The sequence below is a fragment of the Ursus americanus genome, chromosome 15, assembly GCF_024610735.1.
Source record: "Ursus americanus isolate L20-20 chromosome 15, mUrsAme1.1.p, whole genome shotgun sequence".
NCBI lineage: Eukaryota > Metazoa > Chordata > Mammalia > Carnivora > Ursidae > Ursus > Ursus americanus.
In genome coordinates this window covers 3,409,229-3,428,140 of record NC_142141.1, presented here as the reverse complement: position 1 = coordinate 3,428,140, position 18,912 = coordinate 3,409,229, and the positions used below count along the sequence as shown (strand labels likewise).

General features: G+C 50.2%; 1 protein-coding gene across 1 annotated transcript in view; it reads left to right on the top strand.

The window, feature by feature from the left end:
- Positions 1-10,453: 10,453 nt before the first annotated feature.
- The window catches only part of HRH2 (histamine receptor H2), a 52,559-nt gene continuing 44,100 nt past the window's right edge, over positions 10,454-18,912 (top strand). The window contains exon 1 of the mRNA XM_045803496.2: positions 10,454-10,569. The gene's annotated coding sequence lies outside the window, so the exon portion shown is untranslated. The remainder of the gene's footprint in view (positions 10,570-18,912) is intronic.

Sequence of the window (18,912 nt, the reverse complement as noted above, 5' to 3'; positions counted from 1 at the left end):
CTGTATCAAAGAGTTCCCTTGCCTCTGGCTTCTCATTGTGTTCAGTGCTGCCAGGGGGGCAGGGGACAGTCCTGTGGGGTCTGTGTCCATGTGATTGGAGGGTTGGCACTTTTGGTCCCACCCCCTCACCACTTATTCCCCCACTTATGGGGAGAGGAGGGAGGCTGGAGGTGGAATCAATCTCCAACGGCCAATGATCGATTCAGTCACGCTTATGTAATGAAACTTCTGTAAAAATCCAAAAGGACAGGGTCTGGGGGAGCTCCCAGGTTGGAGAACGCACAGACACTTGGGGTGAACGGCACACTTGGAGAGGGCATGGAAGCTCTGAGCCCTTCCCACATACCTCGCTTTACGCATCTCTTCCATCTGGCTGTTCCTCAGTTACATCCTTTGATAAAAAAACTGGTAATCTAGTAAGTAAAACACTTCTCTGAATTCGGAGAGCTCTGGCATGTTAACAAACCCAAGGAGGGGGTGGTAGAAACCTCTAGTCTCTAGCCGGTCAGTCCAGAAGCACGGGTGGCAATCTGGTCTCGTGACTGGCATCTGAAGTGGGCGGGGGCAGTCTTGTGGGGCTGAGCCCTTAACTTGTGGGATCTGGTGCTATCTCTAGAAGATAGTGTCAAACTGAGTTGAATTGAGGATACCCAGCTTGGTGGCATTGGAATACAACCACATGGTTGATAGCCATGAGAGTGTGTGGGGGTGGGGGAGCTAGGAAGGGGTAGATCTCCCTCCCAAACCCGCATGACATTTGACACTTGGTTTTGCCCTGCTTTCCCATCACCTGGTATATCTCACGCCCATTCTCTTCTTTCTCTCTCTCTCCTCTCAGAATCTTTCCCCCATACCCTCCTCATCCCACCCAAGATTCCCCGTTTCCCATCTCCAGTCTCTGTGGGGTCTTAGAGCAATGTCTCTCTCCTCCAGCATCTCCACAGCCAACATCAGTATCACCCTCAAGAATCTGAAAAGTCATTAGGCTGAGTACTGAACACATGTAAATACATGTGTGAACACAAAGGTCCCCCAGCTGCCAAAGAGATGAGGTAGGGGGAGGGAGTTAGAAATATTTGTTGTACATAGCAATAATAAAGCACCCAGCATGGTAGGACATCGCTTAGAGTTATAAAATATTTATGTCAGTAATATTACTAAGTAATCATTATAACAGACATTTAGAGCATATTTGCAACAGTACCAGGAAACACCCTCAAAGCTTTACCTACAATATCTTAACGTTTACAGTGCAGCCATGGAGCAGACACTACTTCTTCTCTGTCAAAGACCAGGAAACTGGGACTCCTGGTAGTTGGATGATTTGTCAGGGTCACACACTTATTAAGTGATTTAGCACCCATATCTGCTAGGCTCCAAAGCCAGTGCTCTGAACCACAGAAGCCAGCAAGAGGAAGTCCAACTCAAGATTCTAATAGAGAAAGACACCCTTTCCAAAGAGCAAGAGTGAAAGCAAAATACCCAGGAATAAACTTCGGGAATCAGGCAAGGCCTATAGCAAGGATACCATGGAGCTTTGCAGGGCCCAACAAAGCAGGAGGGCTGGGTGAGGGGACTGCAGATCACATCCCTGGGGGTGTAAGGGTGACGCTCCTCACGTTGACCCATTAATGTGTTGTAAAGTCAATAAAAATCCCATTAGTACCTAAGAGGAGATCTTTCTTGGCAAATTAATTAAAATTAATTTGCAAGAACAAATGCTCAAGAGTAGCCAAGAAAATACTCAAAAAATGGAAGAAGGACAGGAGCTTACACTACTCACCCATTCTTTTTTGTGGATTTTTATTGAGCACCTGTTATATACCAGGTGCTGAAAATAAAGACACGGTCCCCATCCTCAACAAGTTTACAGTTTAGGGGCGCCTGGGTGGCGCAGTTGTTAAGCGTCTGCCTTCGGCTCAGGGCGTGATCCCAGCGTTCTGGGATCAAGCCCCACATCAGGCTCCTCTGCTGGGAGCCTGCTTCTTCCTCTCCCACTCCCCTTGCTTGTGTTCCCTCTCTCACTGGCTGTCTCTGACTCTGTCAAATAAATAAATAAAATGTAAAAAAAAAAAAAGTTTACAGTCTAATGGATATTAAATATTCCATAGAACTAGGACCATGTAGCAGACAAGAGGGAAGCAGTGAGGAGCCAGGCACAGTCTCTTGAAGGTGGGGGAGCTTAGGAAATAATAATCATCAGGATGTTTACTGAGTGTTTTGCATGTGCTGCTTGATCGCATCCCCTAGTAATCCTGTGAATCCAGAACGCTGATGGTCCCTACTTGACACATAAAGAAACATAAGCCCAGAGATATGTGACCTGTTCAAGGTCACAAGCCAATGAATGGTGGAGCAAAGCTCTGAATCCAAGTCTGTCTAGCTCCTATGTCTCTGCTCATAAGCACTACAACAGGTGATAGGATAGGACATCAAGACATCAGATCAGTAGGGAAAAGGTGGCTTAGTCAACCAATGGTACAGAGAAAATTGAGAGATTATTAACTTGATTTTAAAAACAAAATTTGAAATGGATTAGGTATTTAAATGTAAGGCAAACCCATAAAAGCAATAGACAAAATAAAGGGAAATAGATCAGATATTTAAATGTGAGACAAAAACCATAAAAATAATAGAGACAAGAAGGGGAGGGAAAGATTGACAATGTTGAGTTGAGAAAGCCCTTTCTCAGCAGAACACGAGGGCCCATAAAGATACAAGAAAAGATCGATGGATCTAACCACATTGCAGTTTAAAACTTTCTTATGGCACAAGGCATGGACACAAAGACCAAAGTGAGAAAGTATATTCACAGCACAGACAAAGCTTGATATTCAAGGAACTCTTGGGCTTACAATACATGCAAAGGCCATGAACAAGCAACACCAGAAAAAGAACCAAAGGGTGCTGGGCAGGTTGCTGGCCCCACACACTGGCCCCTCTGAAGGACCTGCTTTCCCTCTGGCCTCCTGAGTCCTATGTGCTCATTTGCTGGCCTGAGACCCATCAGATCCTCTCTCTTGAAGATCTGAATGGAGAGATGAGTTACAGAGCTTGCAATCAGGTGGGGGAAAGTTGAGCTGAATGGTCACCTCAGGGCAAGGCCAGAGTCACTGCCACAGAGCTGAAGCCTCAAGTCAGACATTCTCACGAGGAAGGCAGCAAAGTGACAAATTGGGAACAACTAAATGTCCATCAATAGGAGATGGACTGAAAAAAAGTATAGTTCATCCATATAATGGAGTATCATTTAGGAATTCAAAAGAGTCAAGTAAATCTTTATATACAGGAAAAGATGCAGAAAATTATCTGGTTTTTATATTATACAAAACTCTATTTTTAAATTTATGTCTATAGTGTGTGTGTGTCTGCGTGTGTCAGAGTCAGACTACCTGGGTTTGAATCCTGGCTCTGACATTATTAGCCACATGGCTTTGAGCAAATTACTTAACCTCAATTTCTTCATTTCTAAAGTGAGAAATAACCATATCAGCTTCAAATGGTTGTTTTAACGAGGATGAAAACCTGTATTATCGTATAGCCATGTTAGGAACATACTAAGTACTCAGTAACTAGGAGCTTCCATCATCAGCATCCTCCACAGAGCAAGAAAACCAGAAGCACAGACATCACACAGTTCCTTGCCAGTACTCTGAGAGAAGGGGTGGGGTGGAGACGGCAGTATGACTGTGACTTCCTCCACTGCCCCATTAATTCACATTCTCGTCATAGAGAGGTTTTCTTTTGAAAACTAGAAGAAAGCCATGAGGAAGCTTCTTTCCTAAGTGGAGGAGCTGATCAGTAAAGAAGGAAAGAGAGTGGAGCAGACGGGCAGAGAGAAGCAGTATCCCTTCCTCGGTCCCCAGGGAGTGAGCAGTGAAAGAAGTGAGCAGAGAGCGAGGATGGAGGGCGTCACTTTCCAGAGGGCAAGGCGGTGATCTTTTTCTGAAGTTGCTTTGTGTTCTTACCAAAAAAAAACACCCTCTTCCATTTTTTTTTTTTTTTACAAATAAGTGCCTAAAAAGTATTTTTATGCATAGATAAGAAGTCTGGAATGAGCTATAGATCAAATTATTCATAGGCTTATCTCTGGAGGAATAAGATTTCAGGAAACTCACTTCACCCATATGGTTTGAAATTTTACTACAAGCTTTCTTACTTTTAGAATGGGTAAAAAATAATAAAAGTATTTCCATTTAGGAAAAAAAGACAAATAATATATGGTTCAAACATTAAAAACTTGATAAAATATTTCTTCATTTGTGGCAGATGCCTCTTCATGGCCAGCCCAGCACTTGCATTCCCAGCCCTCTTCTCCTTGCTTGCCTCCCACTATGGAGGCTAGAAGGGTCCAGCGGTGGCCACGTGGTTGACCGGGGCGAGTGAGGCCAGTGTGGAAGCCTGCTGAGGGAGACAAGTATCACTGGCTCCCTCCCTTCTCCCATTCTTCCTGCCCCCACCCCCACCCAGCACCCATTCTGTGACGTGTTCACTGGCTCATGAAGATGCACCGGGCAAAGAAGGCTCTGAAGAGGCCATGGGACCCCGCTGGGAACTTGAGGTTGAACTTGCACAGGAAGTTACTACCTAGGTGCGGCACAGGTGGAGAACAGAGAGGAAAAACGTGCCAGCAGAGGAAACCGCCTGCCGTACTCTCAGAGGACAAGAAATTGGGGATGGGGTCACATTCGTGCACGTTCGTGGACTTCCTCCTTGACTCGGAATGTGTTCAGCTGTAAATCATAGAAACCCTGACTTAAGGGGGAGGGGGCTTACTCTCTCAGAAGTGAAAAAGTTGGCCCAGAAGCCCTATAACATTAGGTTTTGAGTCCATTTCTTTGTAGTTCTCACAGTTTTTCCCTCATGGTCACAACATGGCTGCCTCTGCCGTGGGATCAAAAGAGGGAAGTAGCTGAACAAGCAGGGGAAGGTGTGCCTGTCTCTCCTGTCATAGGAGGGAAAATTATCACCGTACCCCCCCCAAGTTTCCCCTTCTTCTCATTGGCTGAACCAGGTCACATGACAATCTCCATCCGTAGCAGAGGCTGGGACAGCATGGTGGAAATCACTGCTGTAGACAACAGCAGGGCCCGCTGCCCACCACCCTCCACCCTCCACCCCCCACCCCCACGAATCAGAAAGGAGCTTCCCAAGCATCTTTGGCTGGGCCTCAGGCTCACCTTCTGACCTTCACATCCAAACTCCTTGCCTCTTGGGACTCTGATTGATGACCCAGCCAGGCTCCCAGGGTTTAGCCGAGCATGATTCCGAAATCTAGCTTTCCCTTCATTCGGGGCCCTTGTGCTCTTACTTGAGTCCCAGTTCTGGGCTGCCTGCATCAGCCAGCACATCCTCCAGCTGCTCTTAGGAAACCCTTCCTTTAGGAAATGGCTAATAGGTCCTATTCTATGCACTAGTCAGGGTTCCCAGAGAAGCAGAAGCAATAGGATGTGGATATAGAAAGATATATTTTAAGGAATTGGCTCATGCCATTATGGAGGCTGGGAAACCCAAAATCCATCGGGTGGGCTGGCTGGCTGGAGACCCAGGCTAAATGCATCATTACCAACCCTGGGTTCCACAGAACATTCTCCTTTTGGCTAGTGGAGTGCCCCAGGAGAGTAGACTGGTTAAAAGATGGGGCTTTGGAACCGGTCAAATGAATTCCCCAGCCAGCTGTGGGACCTTCGCGAAAACTCTGACTTTCTGAGCTTCAGCTTCCTCATCTATAAAGGGGTGATGAGATAATAGTATCTACCTCACAGGGCTGTGGCGAGAATTAGTTGAGATGATACATGCAAAAAATCCAGCACAGTAGACAGAAGAGTATGGATATTCAACAAACTGTGCTCCTTCCTAGCTCGGAGATGCCCCTAGCTGGGACATCTATAATGTTGGAGACACTGCGCGAATAGCCAAGTCCGGGGTCTCTGGAGTAGCCGTGGTGGGGCAGGGACCAAGGGCATCCATCAGGGGACTCCCAGCCCCGTGACCTTTCCAAAGCTTCTCTCAAGACTCAGAGCACGTGACGGCCAAGAAACGTTACACCCCACACATCCCAATCACAGTCTCAGTTGCCCTACCGCAAACCTAGAGCCACCCCAGAGCCCAGGACAGAGATGAGAAATAACTGATGACAAAACCCAGTGGGTTTCGCCGGAATTTTCCGCAGACCACTTCGGTAAATGTTATCGTTATGCCATGTCATTCGTTATCTTAATTGTTGCAATTTTTTTTTCAATGTTAAGCTGTCAGACTTGGCAGAGATTACTCATCCAAAGAAGGCACGTTTTTGGTTTTTTTTTTCTATTTTGGTCAAATTGTGGTTTGGGTTTCCTCAGAATAAGAAGCTTCTTCCGTTTCCTTTGAAAGATGGTTTTTTATTAAGTATTCAGAGCAAGGAGAAAATTTAGGCTATCAGATCCCAAAGCCTCTTGCAAGGTGGGGTGCCTCTTAGTTACAATGATGACTTCCTATACGATCGTGGTCAATAGTGTCCAAAGGTTTTTCAGATCTAATACAGAACCGGAAACTTTTAGAGCTGGAAGGGTTTGCAAATGTTCTCCCGGTCTGTGGGGGGACCAACCGTGAATTGACTCCAGCAATCCAGTACTAACTTGCTTCATAGTGTATAAGGGTATCACTTCCCTGCTGAAATCCTTCCTTGGCTCCTTTTCATTTAGGATGCAATCCACTCACCTCACCGTGGCCTTGCAGGAACACCACCTCCAAACATCGTCCCTCTCCCTCACGCGCTCAGCCGTGATGAACTTCTCCCTGCCTTGGGGCATTTGCACTCACTGCCCCTCATCCATGGCATGCTGCTCCCTGCTGTCGTCATGTCGGCCTGGGCTCAGGTGTCATGGGCTAAGAAACTCCTTCTCCAACCGTCGTGAACAAAGCACTGACTGGGGTCTCTGGAGTAGCCGTGGTGGGGCAGGAACCAAGTGCATCCATCAGGGGACTCCCAGCCCCATGACCTTGGCTTTGCTTCCTGGTGGCGATTATCTCTAGCTGAAATTATCTGCCTTGTTCATTGTCTTTTCCCTCCTCACATTTCCGATCCTTGCCTATCTGGTTCATTGCTGTATCCCAGAGTTAACCGAGGGCCTGAAACATAGTAGGTCCCACCGACACATGTTGAATGAATGAATGAATTTAATACCCATTTCTTTTTTTCATCTGAGCCTCATCTCAACTCTTTGAGGCAGACATTGCTGTCATTCTTATTTAACGGTCAAGGAAATGGGCTCAGAGATAGGAACTGATTCTCCCCAAGGCCCCTTACTTAATTCATTGCTTTGTTCCAAACCCACCCCAAAATCTACGGACTTAAAACAACAAAGATGGATCATTTCTCTCAGTTCTGTGGGTGAGCTGAGTGGTTCTTCTGCTGGCCTTGCCTGTGCGTACCACCTGGCTGTGACAGCTGGGACAGCTGGCTGTCTCTCCTGTGTGGGCCTTCATCCCAGACGTCTTTGTGGCCTGGTGGTCTCAGGCATTATTCCAAGACACTGAGAGCTGAAGCACCAGCCCAGCCTCAGGAGCCACCCAGCGCCACTTCCGCGGGGCTCTGTCAGTTAAAGCCAGTCATGGGGCGCCGGGGTGGCTCAGTCGGTTAAGCGTCATGACCCCAGGGTCCTGGGACCCAGCGTGCATCGGGGTTCCTGCTCAGCAGGGGAGTCTGCTTCTCCCTCTCCCTCTGCTGCTCCCCCTGCTTGTGCTCTCTCTCTCTCTGTCAAATAAATAAACAAAATTAAAAAAAAAAAAAAGCCAGTCATGAGGCCGGCCCAGTTTAGGGGAACGGATACCTCTTGCTGGGAGGTGCTGCCACATTGCAGAGGCCCTCGGGCCACGTTGTTGTGGCCGTCTTTGAAAATCTCTCATAGCTAAGGAGTGCCGACAGGCTTGAATGGACCTCTGACTCAGTGAAGGACACTGAGGCACCACGATTACCCTGCAACATCAAATGACTCCAGAAATCCAAATGGCCTACGAGGAATTTGTCTCTCGATGACATTACGTGCCCACTGGGAGCGGGGTAAGGGTCTGGGACTTCACTCGGGGACCCAAGGTGATAGAGCAGCCTCTCCCTGAATCATGGCCTGAATAGACCCAGTCTCATGACAGAAGAAAGGGACACAGCAGACACCTGCTGTCCCAGACCCTCCTGCATAGAAGGGACATAAATCACCCTCACCAACACATCCATGGCCAAACAGGTCACAGACATAGCATCCTTTCTCTGGGAGGGGCACTGAATATAAGTGTACCGTAATCTCACCCACGAAGAGCCGATTTCCCTTTTCAGATCCTTAAAAAAATTCGTTACAGAGTCCAAATCTGTCTCATTCTATTTCTACCATTGGTCCAAGTGCTGGAGTCTCATCTGCTCCCTCAGAGAGCCCTTCATAGAGACAGAAGTTGCCGGAGCCTTCTCTTCTCCAGGACACCCCCCCCCCCGCCTTTCCAGCCACCCAGCCCCAAAACCTGCCACAGCTTCCATTGCTCACAAGGTCAAGTCCAAACTCGCATCCCTGAGATGTCCTTAAAGCCCTCCCCCCACCCATATGATTTCTGCCAGCTGGCCCACCAAGCAGCTCCCTGGATGCCCCAGGCTAGCTGATGCTCTTCACCTGTCTTCACGCTGTTTCCACCAGCCCTGCAGCCCTCCCCTCTTCTCCACTCCTATCTCAAGACAATCGTTTTTCCCCTTGGTGGGGTCAAGCACCTTTTCTTTTTTCGAAACATTTTCATTATCGTGTTTATTCATTCAGTTATTCAACCAGCATTTGTTGGGCATTTATTAGTATGTGCCAGCTACTGTTAGAGGCTCCAGGGAGACACAGGGAATGAGACCAACAAGATTCCTCCTCCTTCACTGGTTACATTCTGGTGAGGTCAAGCAGACAGTAAGCATTAAAACAAAAAATTCTAGATATCGGTTAAGTGTTTTTATGATAATAAAAAGGGATGATCCGAAAAGCACTGTGGCGAGGAGGTAACTACTTTAGGTAAAATGATCAGGGCATATGGCCTCTCTGAGGTTTGAGCAGCCAGCAAGATGTGGGGGAAGAGCAATCTCAGAAGAAGGAACCGCCAGTGCAAATGGCCTGTGGTATGATCCGGGGCAGCCCATTCCGGGCACAAGTAGGAACAGCCAGGGCTGCCACACGGAGTGAGGCAGAATGCGGTGAGACCTAAGATCGGATCACACTGGCAGTGATAAGGAGCTTGGATTTTATCCTAACCAACAGGAAGTCATGGGAGGGTTTGAAGCAGGACATACAGAGGCATGATCTGATTTACACTTTTTTAGAGATGACCTATGTGGCTTTGTAAATTGTGGGTGAGCAAGCCGGCTTGGAGGCTCTTGCTGTCCTTCCAAGATACTGGTGACTTGGATGCATGGCCTACCACATCCTTCCCAAGAAACTGTGACCTCAGAGCTCCAGAGGACTGTGGCCTTAGTCTGCATCTCAGCCTGTAGGCACAGGGCCAGGCCCATAGTGTCCGAATGACTTAGGGGGCACGTCAGGCATCATGAGCGCGCCTCAACACATAGGCCCAGCTGGGCCAGCCTCCTTCTGCTCTCCTTTGCCAAGCTTCTGCGCAAACTCCCTTCCTCGTATCGGGCTCCCCAAGCAACTAGGGGCAGCCCATCTGACCACCTGCCTCTCCTACCCTGGGCTGACTACCGCAGGCCTGGCACAACGCCCTTGGCCATCCTGCCCGCCCAGGCTCCCTCCACCCACGTCTGCGTGGTTAGTTAGCACAGCAGCCTGGACGTCTGTCTTGATAGTTAAGAGATAGGTTTTCCCATTTGAGCCCCCGTTTTCCATACCCAAGAGCCCTTTTGCCAAGACCCTTCTCTCTAGCTCTTCTCTTTCTCTATCCCTTCCTCCAACTAGAACAAACCCTCTCTGGAGTTTTCTGAAGTTCCACTGATCCCAGAATTATCCAGGCTTTTCCCAGGAAACGAGTCCTTTTTCTCCTGTAGCCTGATTCCAGGAGCGGGGTGCTGGGCACCCATGCTGAGGGGGCCACCTGATCTGGGCCACAGCTGGGAGTCCCCTTCCACTCCTACCCCCTCACCACTGGACACTGTGCCCCAGACAGGGTGGAGGTGGACTGGAGGTGGATGGAGTGGGTGGAAGTGAGGGCGGAAAATGAGAGGAAGAGGGGTAGTGTGATGGAAAGAAAGAGGAAAGGGTAGCGTCAGAGCCAGAGACAGAAGGAAAGAAGGTCTAGGAGAAAGTGGGGGAGCGTGGGGGACAGAGACCGCGGGGAGGGAGCAGAGCGAAGGGGGAGAGAGTGCGCTGTGCACGGAGGCGGGAGGAGAGAGGCTGAGAAAGAGAGGGGAGCAGGAGAGCCCTGGAGAGGGAAGGGAGGAGGGCGGGGCGGCGGAGAGCGAGGAGGAGCGAGCTGGAGGCGGAGACGAGGAAGTGGGCGCGGGGCGCAGGCGGGGCGGCCGCTCCATCCCTGCCAGGAGCGGAGCCGGCGCGGGCGCAGGACGCCGGCGAGTCCGGAGCCGAAGCCGGAGCCACACGGCGCACGCAGCAGCTCAAGGTAACGCGGCCGCCGCCTCCCCGCGGGGCCTCGGCTCGGGTGGGGTCCCCGCCGCCGTCGTGACCCTGACCCCGAGTGCGAGCTCGGCCCCGCGGCTCACCGACTGTGCCTGACCTTGGACGAGTCTCTCCGCCTGCGAGCCTCAGTTTCCTTCTCTGTGACCCGCGGGGGTCGTGCGCGCGCCAAGGGGGCGTTGCAAGGACGGGATGCAGCCCCGGTTCGAAGCCCGTGCTTTGGGCGCGGGGTCCGGTGTATTGTCCCCTCTGCCCGCGTGGGGGTGGATTTGGCAAGTCCACTTGCACCGAAAGAGTCCCTGTTTTGACCCCGGCTCTGAGTGGTGGCATTTTCTAGGGGCGTTGTGTCTGCGGGAGCGTGGAGCGACATTCTGCTTAAAGAAAGCCACCCGCTGGGAGTGGGCGGGAAGGGGCTGGGAGTTCCTCAGGGAGCCCAGGCATCTGGCCTTCGTCCTCCTGGGCTGCTGCCCTATGCCCAGTAGCAAGGACGGGCAGCGCTTGCCTGGACCGATTTGCCTCTGGGATGACCTAGGCAAGTGGCCTCATCTGGGAATCCCAGTTCGCTGACTTAAGTAATTGCAGTTGACCTTGACCATGTGAACCTCAGTTTCCAACCTGGTGAAGATGGGTGGGGGTGCTAATGGCCTTTTGAGAAGGTTCTGAGGATAGGCAGGTGGGTCAGGAACGTACCTGCTGGCTGTGGTGTCCCCCCATGGCAGCTGTCATCCCCTAACTTCAACGACCAGAGTCCTGGTTCTCCTTGCCTCCTGGGAACTCATTTGTAGTGGCAGGTCCTCTCCGGTCTCCTTTGCCAGAGGGGGCCAGTGGCCCAGCTGGGCATGAAGCAGGGCCCAGGGAATTGGGGTGGGGGGGGCAGGAGGCCCTTCCACTCCAGACACGCATCCGGATGGTTCTCTGAGACACGAAATCTGTGAGATGACAGTTTCTGCCTTGAAGAACTCCTGGTGGAATCTGTCTGAGCCTCAGTATCTTATTTGTAATGGGAAGTTATAAATTCAAACTAAGGAGTTCCCTGTCGCTGGAGGTTATAAAAGGCAATGGGATAGATTACGTTTATTGACATCTTTGACTGTGAGATATGATGGGAATTGAATGGAACAAGAAAATAACATTTCTCCTGCACTTGCTCTGCGCTGGCCTGGGACTTGGTGCGTTGTGCATACAGTGTGGGCTATCATCTCCACAAGGATCCTGGGAAGCTGATGCCGTTAAACCCCAAAATTACAGACAAGGAAACCAAGTCTCACAGGGGCAAATGGTTTCCACATGGTCACTGGTAGGACGTGCCTGTGCCGGGATTGGTCCCAGATCTGCGTGATTCCAAGCACTTCTGATGGTACCACACCGGCTCCAAAATCTGACTGTAGAAGGTGTCGAGCATGGGACCTGGCACCTGGCTGAGGCCCAGTCGGCACTGGTTTCTTGCTCCGCATGTAACTGGAAGCTGCTGTATGAACACGAGGAGGTGAATCTGAGTTGGGGCACCTTTGCCTAGTGATTTCTCTAGGGATCGGGAAGGAAGGTCACTTAGTCAACATCGCGTAGGAAACAGACATCAGGCTGCCCACCCCCCAGCCAGCCAACTTCTCTTCCCCTATCACCTTGTCCCAGTTAACCTCGTCTCTCCATTAACATTGGCCTAGGCTGCTTTTCCTTTTCGTTCTCCATCCACTGATGACTAACCAAACTGACTCTCCCCACTGATGCCTCCACGGTGAAGACAAGGCCAGCTGTGGTCCATCTCCCCCAATGTCCACAGAAGGGGAAACAGGATTAAGTCACAGTCCCAAGGATTTAGCTCAGCCTTGCGGAGGAAATCCCTGATGATGGGAAAATGGATGCCTCGCTGTGGGAAAATGGGTGTCCCGGCAGGCTGGAGAGGTTCCTTTGCCAGAGATATTTTAACAGAAGGGAGGACATCCAAGTGAAATGACGGGAATATGAACGAAGTCTTTTTCAAATGCAAAGATATTCATCAACAATCAGAGAGTGCCTACATGTCCGGTAGGGGATCAATTAAGTAAATTATGGGACAGCCATGTGGCTACTAAAAACGGAGAGTTTTTAATGAATGAGGACCTGCTTATGCGTGAGCATATATAGGGCATGGTCACAAATTTGTGGCAAGCACTTAGAAAAAAGACTGGAAGGGAATAGACCAAAGAGTGTTAAAAAAATTTGCCTGTGGGTGGCAGGATTATGGGAGATTTGTTCCCTGACTCTATAATTTCTGAACTTTTCATATTTTATGTAATATTCTCATTAGTGGACATAGAACTGTCTGGTTTCTAGGGACAATATAACCCACCACTCCCACCTCCTCTTGGCCAGCACCCAGGACAGGGCTTTGCACAGGGAAACTTACCAGTGACAAGGCCACCTCTATGTTGAATCCTGGGAGTCCCCTCAGAAAAAAGAAAGAATAGTAAATTATTATTACCAATAGTATCTGACACTTGTTATGTTTTTGCTCTGTGTTCATGATAACCCTACAAGGTAGGTCCTATCAATATTCCTATTTTACAGAGAAGAAACCAAGAGTCAGATAACTCAGTCACTTGCCCAGTGTCTCACAGCAGTCAGACCCAGGCCATCTGGATCTGGAACCTACACCCCTACCCAGAGTCAGGAGGGGTGGACAGATCAGTAAGCTCCCATTTGAGCGCTAATCCCAAAAACCCTGGAGGCATCGGATCTCTACACTTGGCAGGTGAGGCAAAGGCTCGGTAGCGACCTCCAGAGGGCCACTCTATGCTTGGGACCCAAAGGTACATAAGGTGCCATTTCTGCACAGCTGCGGGGTAGAGTGGTGTGAACACAGCACGCCAGGGCTATGATGGGGGTTTGTTTAAGAAACTGGGAAACTTTAGAGAATGAAGGATGAAGGCTCCCCAGAAGAGGTGATATGGGAAATGATTCTGGAAGGATAAGCAAGAATTCACCAGCTAAGCAAAAGAGGTTAGAGCAGTGGTTCTCCACTGGGGTCGGTGTAGTCCCCTAGGAGGTATTTTTGATTGTCGCAGCTGGGGTGGGGCGATGTGCTGACTTCTAGCGAGTAGAGGCCGGGGGGCCGCTAAACATCCCGTGAAGCACATCCTGGTGCCTCCGCAACCAAGAATGATCCTGCGCAAAATGTGAACAGTCCAGAGTTAAGAAAGCCTGGATAGGAAGAGAAGGACATTCCCGAACAGGGATCAGCCTGTGCGAGGCATCCCCAGACTGTGCGCTGGGCACTCTGAGCCTGCGATGGCGCTCTTGGCTGCCTGGCCGACTTGCTGCCACTCTGCCCCCACCAGCAACCAGAGCGGTCTTTCGAAACAAAATTAAAGCTTTATAGAGACGTAATTCACATGCCATACAACTTGCGCATTTAAAGTCTCCAAGTCCGTGGTTTTTAGCATGTTGTGCAACCATCACCACAATCTAATTCCAGAACATTTTCATCACCCCCAAAAGAAATTTTGTACCCATTAACTGTCATTCCCCAATCCATCCCCACTCCCACCCAAGGTTGAGAACCGCTTATCTATTTTCTGTGTCTATAGATGTCCCTGTTCTGGACATTTCAGATCCATGGAATCATATATGATTATGTGGAATGATACGTGGCCTTTTGTGTCTGGCTTATGTTCACTTAGCATGTTTTCAAAGTTCATCCATGTTGTGTGCAACGTGTATCAATACTTCATTCCTTTATGTGGCCAAAATAATCCTCCCTTCACCGGTACACCACATTTTGTTCACACATTCAGCAGTCGATGGGCGTTTGGGTTGTTTCCACTTTTGTGGCTATTATGAATAGCGCTGCTGTGTGTATTTGTGCACCAGTTTTGAGGACATATATTTTCATTTTTTCTGCGGATATACCTAGGAGTAGAATTACTAAGCCACATAATAATACAATGTTTAACCTCCCAAGGACTACCAGAGTGTTTTCCAAAGCAGCTGAAACTTTTTTAAAAAAGATTTATTGATTTGAGAGAGAGAAAGAGCACACAAGTGTGGGTAGAGGGGCAGAGGGAGAGGGAGAGAGAGTCTTAAGCAGACTCTGTGCTGAGCTTGGAGCCCGATGTGGGGCTCGATCTCATGACCCTGAGTTCGCGACCTGAGCCGATCAAGTGGGATGCTTAACCGACGGCGCCACCCAGGCGTGCCAGCCGCTGAACCTTTTACATCCCCACCAGCGGTGTGTGAGGATTCCAGTTTCTTCTCATCCTCACCAACCGTCATTACCCAACTTTTGGATTCTGTGGTATGACGAGGTCTCACTATGGTTTTGATTTGCATTCCCCTGATGGCTAATGAATTAGAACATCTTTTCAGGAGCCTGTTGGCCATTCGTATATCTTGTTTGCAGAATTGTCTGCTCAGATCAGTGTCGAAACTCCGCGATGTTGTTCCCTTACACAGACTAAAATGCAAACCCTACTGAGGTCTACAAGGCCCTACATGATCGTGATCGGTCCCTGCCTTCGACTGCATCTCCGTTCACTCACCCTGCTCTGACCACGCTGCCCTCAGAATGGCAAGCTGGTCCCCACTAAAGTCCTCCGCATGGGCTATTTTCCCCTGCCGGACGCCATGTACATAGCAGCCCTGGGGTCAGCATCACGGAGGCCTGCCCTGTCCCGTCAATTTCAAGGCCCTCCTCCCCAGGCCCTTGCCAGCGCTTCTCAACTTTTCCTTTGATCTTTTTTTTTTTTTTTTTTTTTTTTTTTACTGTCTGATAAGATCTGGAAGAGCTGGGCTCCAGGCATGACTACACCTTTCATCACTGTGTGACCCTGGACAAGCCACTGTCCCTCTCTGGGCCCCAGCTGCTCCATCTGAAAACCAGGCAGGGGCACACTGGCTGATCTCATAGAGCCTTTCTGACTCTGTCCTTCTTTGATGCCAGCTTCTGAGTGACAGTGCTGCCAGGAGGGCACGGGCCTGGCACGCTGGCAGTGAGGAAAGGGTGGCTGGAGCCAAGTTGGTCACAGATTGGAGCAGGCGGCATGACTGATTATCGCCAGCCCTGTGGGGACAGTCTCCAGGAACATGTGGCGGCCTTGACCTGGTGCCCAACCTCCAGGAACAGCAGGAAGAATTGTGAACAGCTCCAGCCGGGACTGGATGCCTCAGCCACTTTCCACTTGGAAATTACCCACCTTGGCTGCAAGAATAATCTTCTAACCTCCAGACCTGCTGCCCTGGGGGAATCAGAACAGGATTCACAGAGCTGGAGGTAGAGGTGAATGGGGAGGGCAGCAGGTAGACTGAAGAGCATTCCAGGTAGAGAGAGAGGCATACAAAGACACAGAGCCACAGAGCCACAGATCCTCCAGGTGCGCTCAGGGCATGCAGGACAGCTAGGTTTTGCCGGAGGACTGAGGGGCAGTGGCAGGTGGTAACAGAGGCATCGACAGGGCAGGATCCCGCAATGCCAAACTGAAGAGTCTGGACTTTGTCCTGTAGGCTGGAGAGCAACACAAGGATTTTAGGCAGAGGATAGAGGTGACCGGGTTGTGTTTTCTAAAATGCCCTTTCCCCAGATAATGTGAAGGCAGGTGGGGCTGACGAGAGAGCGGAGACCTGGAATAGTCAGGACAGCCCTGCTCTCGCCCAGGTGAGCTGGGATAAAGGCTGGAACACTGCAGCTGGAGAGAAGGAGACCGATTTAAAAGCTGTTTGGGAGGTGAAAGCACATGAGAGGGATGTGGGTTGAAGGAGAAAGCGGAGTCTAAATAATGAACAATGCAGGAACAGCGGATGCCAGCCTCCTGGGGTGCTGGCGACAACAGAGACGGCACAAGGAGCTGGCGTGCCACTGTCCAGCTGCCTGAGGGATGGACGGTAGAGGCAGCAGCAGGAGAGGGTGATCCCAACCCAGGGATCGGGATGTGCAAAGGCACTGAGGTGCGAGAATATGGAGAGTTACAGGAAGGATGAGGCTTTCTGGCTGGCCGGTGCACAGAGGGTGTGATGGCAGGAGAGGAAGGGAAACTGAGGCCGAAGAGGGCGGGAGGGGCAGAGACACTGGCATCAGAGGGCTGCTAGAGCCCAGAGCAGGAGCCCAGCTGCAGCACCACCGACTGTCACTGCCTGACGCAGAGCGTTCACACCGCACGAGAAGGCTGGTTGCTAGGGTTAGTCAGCCTCTCCTGGACTCCTTCCCACATGTGCGGGGCAGAGATGGATGGATGTCAGCCCGATTTTCAACCAGAAGGAAGGCAAACTCCCCTGAGCAATTGGCCAATGAGTTTGATGCTGATCTTGGGCAAAATTCTCAAAGCAATCATGAAAGAGGGTGGGTGGCTAGAAAAGGAAGTAAATCCTCGGGGCTGACCTGGCTTTCTGAGGACTCCAGCAACACGCTGAGCTCCTAGCCTGCAGCTGGTGGAGGACTTTTGCAGGGAACCGTAAGATACTAGGGAAAAAGAGAGAGAGAGAGAGGAGAGAGATTGCATCGAAAAGCTTGGATATTTTATTTTATAGCCAGAAGATTTCATTTAAAATCCAGATTTCCAGCTTCTCTTGAAGAATGCGGCCATCTGGCAACACTAGGCCCGTAGTGACCACAGTGACCACCCCTCTGGCCAGGACATGCCTCCTCTTTCTGGGTCGCCGTGCCCACACCCCTGCAGTCCCACAGTGGGTGTAGACATTTATACTCGGCTTACCGGGTTCCGGGAGGCATGAGCAGCTTCCTGGTGTTCCCTTACCCAGTGGTCCCTCAACTGGTCCTGGGAGCATCATTCTTCAGGTGGGCTCCGTGGGGAAAATAAGGGTGGGTGTGAGCCCTGGGACTTTCTTTGGCTTGGTGGGAGCCCTGCAGTCCCCAGCCTCTCTCAGTCCCAGCACATGCTGATGGGCTCCGTCAAGTGCCCCATTAAGACCCTGGACTTACAGCGAAATTCGGGGTTTTTTTCAGTAGCAACTTGAATGCCCACAGAGCCCATTTGGGAAAATACTGCCTTTGCTAAAGATTTATTAGATAGTTATGCTTTCTTTTTCTTTTCACTTTCTGATTAGAGAAAACATTCATGTGGTCAGAAATATAATATCCGAAGGTGCACAGGGAGGGCCTCACTCCACCCCGGCCCCCATCTGCCCAGCCCCCAGCCCAAAAGAGGGGGTCACTTTTGTTTGCTGTGATGTATCCTTCCAAATTTTCTTCATGCATTATATAGATATAGATGCATATTTTTGACATGAGAGGAGTACAGCATACACAATTCTGCATCTTTGTGCTCTTTTTAGACACTGCAGTATTAATTCTCAATGTAGGAAAGTTTGAGTAAGGGAATTTGGAAGAAGACAGTAATAAGTCACCGTACCGGCGCCCAAAGAAAACCACTATTACCATCCAGTCTGCCCTTCTAGACAGAAATGGTAGTTGTTTTTCTCTCCCGTAGGTTAACAGGGCAGGAGTTCTTAATTATAATCATTTCCTAAATACCATTTCAGTCTTGCGATTTTATTACTCAAGATAAACATTTTCTCTTATTCTTTCATAGTTTCCAAAATGGGATAGCAATAGCTATCAGGATGCCATTATGACATAATTTCTCCACCAGTCCTCTAGTTTGAAACACCTGGAAGTCGTTCCCAGTATTCAACTGTCATAAATAATACAGTGAAACCTGCAGTCTGTTCTGCATCTGGGTTGGGCTGAGTGGACGTCTCCGGAAGCCTCGCCCCCAGATCAGACACTGAAGGGTCAGGGGTGGTCCCCCAGGGCAGGGGCTAGGAGCTGAGGGTGCTGCTGGGGGAACATAGCTAAGAAAGGGGACATGCTGAGGTCAGGGAAGGAGAAGGGACAGGGCAGGACAGAGCCCAGCTGGAGGAGGACGGGTTCTGGGTCAGGCATTGTGCTGCGTTCACACCCACTGAACACCGACTACTGGGGCTTTGCACACCTTTGCCCATTTCTTCCTGACAACAGCCAGATAATATAGAAACTACCATCATTTCCATTCTGCCTGTTGGGGCGTCCGAGGCAGCGAGACAACACCATGCCACTGCTTGCCGTGGCTGCGGAGAGCAGCGGTGGGGGGTGCTGGTTCTAGAAGTGCCTTGCTCTTAAGCCTGCAAGCCTCTCGGCACCCTTGTGTGGGTGAGGTTATTATCCCCATTTCACAGGAAGGGAAATTGGGGCTCCAAGCCAAGTCTCCTGGACGGAGTGGCCTCACTGGTAGGTAGCAGAGCTGGTGTTAGAACGCACGGCAGCTGCTGGGGGGACCCTTTGTTTCCCTGGGGCCGGGAGGCCGAGGTGAGGGTGGGCTGAGGGGCAGGCCGGGAGGTAAAGCCTGCTAACCGAAACACC